Genomic DNA, 7,064 nt, shown 5'->3' with positions numbered 1-7,064 from the left:
ACCTTGTCTCTGCTCCCTACAAAATTTTACTAACATAATAGATGGGTCGTTGGACCCGATCTACTTCTTTTATTAGTACCGAACTGACCACCTCATCGCTTGCCGAGAGGTACAGTTATAAGACCTCGCCCTCCTCGGGCCGGACTAAGGTTGGCACACTAGCGAGGTAGCTTTTTAGCTCATCGAACGCGAGCTGGCAGTCTCGGGTCCACTCGAACCCTTTGCCTTTGATTGCTTTAAAGAAGGGCAGGCAACGGTCTGTTGATTTGGACATGAAGCGGCTCAGAGCGGCTATGCGGCCGTTTAGCCTCTGAACTTCTTTTACTTTCTGGGGTGGTCTCATTTCTAGGATAACCTTTATCTTGTCCGGGTTGGCCTCAATACCACGCCGGTTGACAATGTACCCTAAGAACTTGCCCGAGGTGACACCGAAGACACATTTGTTAGGGTTCAGTTTCATGCTAAATTGATGCAGGATTTGGAAGACAGAATCTAAGTCTTGTATTAATTCCTGTGAAAATTGCGTCTTGACGACCATGTCGTCTACATAACATTCTATTTTTGTGCCAATCAAGGGCCGAAACAGCCTATTTACAAGTCTTTGGAAGGTTGCCCCAGCACTTTTTAATCCGAAGGGCATGACCTTGTAGCAGTATAGGCCGAACTCGGTTATGAAGCTGGTTTTTTCCTCATCGAACTGGTCCATCCTGATTTGGTTGTAGCCCGAGTAGGCGTCCAGGAAGCTTAGCAACTCATGTCCCGAGGTCGCGTCCACTAGGCGGTCAATTCTGGGGAGGGGGAAGCAATCTTTCGGGCAAGCTCGGTTTAGGTCGGTGTAGTCGACGCACATGCGCCACTTGCCGTTTGCCTTTTTCACCAGGACTGGGTTGGCTACCCAGCTTGGGTAATGGACTTCCCTTATGAAATCTGCTACGAGGAGCTTTTCGACCTCCTCGTCGACCGCCCTCCAGCGCTTTGGGGCTAAGTTGCGTTTCTTCTGTCTAACGGGTCTGACTACAGGGTCAATATTAAGCTTGTGAGTTGTTATCAGGCTGGGGTTAATATCGGGCATGTCGGCCGCGGACCGGGCAAAAATATCTAAATTTTGAAGTAAAAAACTCACTAGTTCGGTTCGTAGTGGTTCCTCGACGAAAGCACCGATATGTAGTGTGCAAGTTGGGTCTGTAGCTGAAGTCGGGACTGCGATCGTTTTCTCTGTGGGCAAAGCCCGTTCCTCGCCTTGCTCCGTAGGCCGCTCGAGTTCAAGGTCATCGGCCGCCTTGGTTTTTCCCTTCAGGGCGGCAACATAACACTTGCGGGACTCGAGCTGGTCGCCCCGCGCTCCCCCACACCGAAGTGTGTAGGGAACTTCATTGCCAAGTAGTATGTGGAGACCACTGCCCGTAGGATATGTGTAATTGGCCGCCCTATTATGGCATTGTATGGGGAAGGGGTCGCGACCACCAGGAAATCATGGTTGAGTCTGACCGCACAAGGCCATGTGTCGATTTCCACATGTACTGTTATTTTTCCGAGGGGCCTGACTTCCTCTCCGCTGAAACCCACCAGAGGAGTGTTCGCGGGCTTCAGCTCGCTCTTCTGTAACTGTAGCTGGTCAAATGCTGACTTGAAGAGGATGTCCATCGAGCTGCCCGAATCCACGAGTACGCGCCTGACCTCGAAGTCGCTGATCCTTAGTTTTATGACAAGCGCGTCATCGTGGGGGTTGTGGACCCCTCGCACATTGTCTTCCGTGAAGAAGATCGGCTCTTCAGTCTTTGGTCTCTTTGGGGGGTTCTGTTCCTCTTGGGCTGCTTCGCGAACTGACGTCCGGGCCGCTGCCGAAGTACACCTTACTACCACCGAACCTCCCACTATTACATGGATGGTTCCCCGAACTGGCCTCTCTTCCGGAGGCTGTCGCTGCAACGGTTCGGCTGGTCTGCTGCTAGATTCGGGGGAATCCTTTCCGTGCTCCCCTTTCCGACCTGCCTTATTGTTATTATTATTATCATGCTGTACAAAATTCCTTAAGAACCCGCGACGGATGAGTCCCTCTATCTCGTCCCGGAGATTATTACACTGTTCGGTACTATGACTGTGGTCTCTATGGAAACTATAGTACAAATTTTTATTTCTCTCGTTTGGATTTCCCTTTAGGCGAGGTGGCCACTTTACCTATGGGGCGTCCTTGATCGTCATTAAGATCTCGGTTTGCCTCATGTTTAACGGTGTGTAATCCGTCCGAACTGCTAAGGGAGCTCGGAACGACTGGTTCGGCTTTGGCTCCCGGGCCAGGTTTTTTCTGTCGACTGGTTTGGAGGGCTCGCCTTCCCTCTTTCTTTTCTCGTTCCTGCTTTCGGTTCGTTGGTTGATTTCTTCCTCTGTTCTCATGAACTTATCCGCGAGCTTGAGGATTTCAACCATGGTTGGGCTGGTTAGCTACCATGTGCCATTTGAACTCTTTGTGCGTTACTCCTCTCTTGGCCACCGCGAGTTGCACCGCGGGGTCTAACCGCGGTATCTGCAAGCACGCTTCATTGAACCGCTTGATGTAGCCCCAGATGGATTCTCCTTCTCTCTGGACTACTCCGAAGATGCTTTCCTCTGTTCTGGGGCACCACTTGCTGGTGACAAAGTGTGCGGTGAAGACCTGCACGAACTGGTCCCAGCATCTTATCGACCTGGGGGCCAGGTTCCTGTACCAAGTGTGGGCTACCCCCCTGAAGGTGGTGGTGAAGGCCACACACATGCACGATTCACTGGCCCTAGCGAGGTGCATTTGGGACTGGAAAGCATCAACGTGGTCGTTGGGGTCGAAGGACCCATCATACTTGTCCAAAGGTGGGAGCTTGAAATCTCTGGGCATGGAGACCGCCAGGAGTTCTGATGCGAGGGGGGAAGGAACTGAGAGAATCGGGGCAGCTTTTACCTCGTCCAAGCTTGTCTCTTCCTTACCTCTGAGCTCGGGCAGGACATGGGTGGCAGTTCGACGACTTCGCCGGCGCCTTCGTTGTTGAGTGGGCCTGGTACTGGCACTGCTGGCCTCTGTGTTGCTGAGCTCAATGGGCCCGAAATGCTAGTAGTCTGCTGTCAGGGCGCTGAATCGGTTCTCTGTGAGCGGGAACTCGGGCCTGGAGCGCCGAGGTGCTGACCTTGCGGGCGAGGTTCCTGACCCACCTGCGAGCTGTGAGGCGGGGTGATTTTTCTCTCTCTTCGGCCTCGGGACGAGGCTTTGCTGTTAGGGGGGTTCTGGGGCCGAGAGGCTTTTCCCTGGTGGGGGCGTCCATCCTGTGGGGAGGCCTTAACCGGCTTCGGAGCAGGGTGCCGAGGTGGAAGTAGTGGTTGGTTCAGAGGCAGTTAGGGGAACTGCTGTTGATAGTGATACTGGGAGATGTTGTGCTGTACTTGGTGCTGCTGAAGCTGGTGTTGCTGGAATTGTTGCATTTGGGCTTGCATTGCCCGCATGCATTGCATTAGGTCGTCCAACTGGTTTTGGCTGGTTGCCAGGGGGACGGCAGTTGGTTCAGTAAAGGTTGTCTCAATAGGGAGAGGAAAGGGGATGCTCATGGCAGGAAGGTTTACGGGCGCCACTGCTTGTGGCACATTCAAGCTAGGGATCCCATCCACCGAAAGGGGGATGGTGAACTGTCCGACGCACACCACGGGGACTTGAAGTTGTTCCCCGGTGGTGTTTGTCTCCGTGCCACGTCCGGCGTTGCTGGAAGAAGCCATGAGTGTTGGGGTTTTGGAGAAAAGAGGTTATGAGAGTTTAGAGGGAGGCTTTTAGAAGCGACTTCCCATAGATGGTGCCAATTGATGGTGCGTAATCCGGCTGGTCCTAGCTGTCAACGACCTTGCCTCTGAACGGAGCTACAGGGAGCCTGAAACAGAGAAGATGAGGAAGCTCCGGGGGGAACCTGGTATGAATGCTCCGAAGCTCAAGTTAGAATTCTTAGGCAAGATAAAACCAGATGGCGCAAAGTTCACGTACCTTGTTCTTGGGGGGTAGGGAGCCTTTTATAACCACCTCGTGCACTCACTCCTAAGCTTCTATCAGGTTGGGTATGATTACCTCTGGGCTCCTGCCAGTTCGAGTGTCATCCCCGCTGCTGGACAGAACCGCCACTGCTCCCTTTTGTCGGAGCTGTCTCTGCGACTGGCGATGACGGTGGTAAGTGGCGGTGGCAGGTGACCGTTGAAGTGCGGCTGTCAAGCGTCAGATCCCAAGTCAGTCAAGTGCGCCGCCCTTGGATACAGACCTCCTCGGTGTCAGGTATGGTACGTTGTTCAGTTCGACGTCCTGGAGGCGAAGTGCTGGAGTGGCGAGCGAGGTGGTCTTGAGTTCGGATAGGGGAGTGTCTCGAACTGCCATGAGGCGGGCCAATTCGGGTCATTGCCTTGTGTGGCTCGGGGCCTAAGGGAGAGTTCAGGCTCCTCGTAGGGAGTTTCGGGCTCCTCGTAGGGAGTTCGGGCTCCTTGTTTGGATTGCTGGTGGGGAGTTCGGGCTCCTTGTGGGGAGTTCGGACTGCTGGTTTCCTCCCTTTGGTGCTTGCGCCCTGGGCGCACTGTTGTGCCGAGCTGTTTGCCTTTGCCACATGTTGAGTGATTACGAGGTCGGGCCAAATCTTCCTTCATCACCATCCATTTTACTTTACCTCATCGATATTCTCAATATGTAGTTGGATGAATGTGACCAACAATGTGTTGTGGTTATCAGATCTAAACTTACATATTTTTATTCGTGAAAAAATATTTCCAATGCAGAGCTGCAAAAGCCTGCAGGTTTTGGATAGTGTAAAAGTTGGGAGGTTCATGGGGTGGGAAGGATTTCAGAATGTACAAAACCCTTGTTGAACCCATCCCGTTGCTATCCTTCAAACAGTTAAAAAGTAACTTAAGGGGTAAATATGGATTTTCAAAATATTTAGTCACACTTGGATATGACATAGTGGAGGGGAGTTTTTTTTTTTTTTTTTTCATCGTCTTAGTTTTTAGCATCAGAGCCGTGAGAGTAGGTTATATTCACATGCTAAATAATTTACCCTGGGTAGTGATTATATTCAGGCTTTGTTGATATTTTGTATAAGGTAAATTAGTTAAATTAGATAATTAATCAAAATTTTCACGTTCGTGAATCAGTATAATGGGTTTCACAAAATAATTATTTCTAGAGAGTAGGTTAAGGGTGGGGTGGGTCAATTGCTTACCCACTCTTCATAAAAGGGTAAAATCTCCTTCCTTTATTCAAATAAGCAAGGTTTTTAAAATCGAATTGGTCAGGGGTTTGGTTACTGGGTCAAACGGTCTGACCGTTTGAACCAAACGTTCAGCCTATTCTGACAAAAAATAGAAAAAAAAGAAAAAAATTCAAAATAATAGAAAATGGTCAAAATTATTTAAATGGTTCGAGCGATTAACCACCCGGTTCAACGATTCACTGACCAAAATCAATAATTTTAAAAGAAAATCTGATTTTTAGGAAAAATGGAACCGATCACCTAACTAATTCCCAATTTTTCCGGTCCAACCATACAATCTGGTCCAGTTTTGAAAACTATGCAAATAAGTTGAAATGTAACCAAACACCGCCACCACAGTTTATTCGGATGATTCTTATTTGTAAATCAGTTGCCTAGGTAAACACATTCCTGAGGTACCGATAAGTGAACGAGACTTCCATTTTCTTATAAGAAGGAAATTGAATTTGATTGCGTGTGTGTTTTAAAGATGAAACAAAAGCTTTAACACTAACTAAAGAAAATACAAGAGCCAAGGTCCAACCAATTTGGCCGTGAAAACCACGGAATTCTATCACATATAGCCCTTTGAGCAACAGTATGAGCTGCAACTGTAACAGCAATTGAGTAAAAAGATTTATTAAATTCAAAATGTCATCTAGCTTATCTAACATTTTAGGCTGTATTGGCATTCCTTATTTTAACTATTTATCTTTTTCTTTTTAAAAAAATAAAATATAGGAAATTTTTGCACATGAACATGTCTACACGTGTTTAAGTTTTTTTTTAAGGTCCCCGTGTTGTCCTGTGACCACAGTCACAGGAAAACGAAATATTATTTAATGCAACGTTTCCAAACCGTCGTTGATCCGGACGGTTGGATCATTCGGCCTAGGAACCGTATAGGTAACCGGTTTTATTTTATTTAAAATTCAGAATTTGATAAAAAATCATTGAAAAAATCAATAAATCGTTGATTCAGGTGGTCAAACCGTTGATCCGTTCAACGGTTTTGACCATTCTTTTTTAATTATTTTTAATTTTGTTGTTAGAACAGGCCATCCATTCGAACTGGACGATCGGATTATTGACTCAAAAACCGGTGGCTAAAAGGGTTCTGTTTCCAGGTCATTTTTTAAAACATTGATTTAATGAAACCAAACTAGCAATTGACATAATGTTTTAAGGATAAATTACAAAGACCCCCCTGTATTATGAGATTTGTGACAAAAACTCTCTATACTTTGTTTTGCGACAAAGAACCCCTTGTATTATGACCTTTAGACAAAAACCCACTTCCATTAGCCTTTCATCTTTCCTGACCTCACGAAACATAAACAACAGCTGCTGTAGATCTTGGCGACGGACTTCCAAACTCCTCATCTCTCTCCCTCCCCCGATCTCTCTTTTTCCCCTTCCCCTTCCCCTTCCCCTTTCTCTCTTCCCCTTTCTTCTTCCCGACTTCCTCTGTTAAACACCTTGGTCACAAAACTATCCGTACCAAGCAAGTTAACTGAACAGAATCCTCAAGTTGCTTTCATGAGTACTTCATAAGAGATTATAAAATGACAATGCAGAAGAAGGTTCTTCTTTTCTTTGCATTCTTCTCCAGACATGAATTCAGTTGCAGTAGCTTCGTCACCAGTCACGGCAACGAGATTATGGTTTTTAACAATTTTTTTTTTCCTGATAAATCCCTCTCTCCGTAGCTTAAATCCAGACCCATCGAGACTTTGAAAAGAAAGAAATCCTCAACCCCATTAAGAAACCTGCGATGGGGCAGCCGCTCTTAGACGTGCTCTCTGTGTCTGTGATGCATTCGTC

The sequence above is a fragment of the Nelumbo nucifera genome, chromosome 1 (assembly GCF_055504915.1).
Source record: "Nelumbo nucifera cultivar China Antique chromosome 1, China Antique-T2T, whole genome shotgun sequence".
NCBI lineage: Eukaryota > Viridiplantae > Streptophyta > Magnoliopsida > Proteales > Nelumbonaceae > Nelumbo > Nelumbo nucifera.
Note: the sequence above shows the minus strand (reverse complement) of the source record.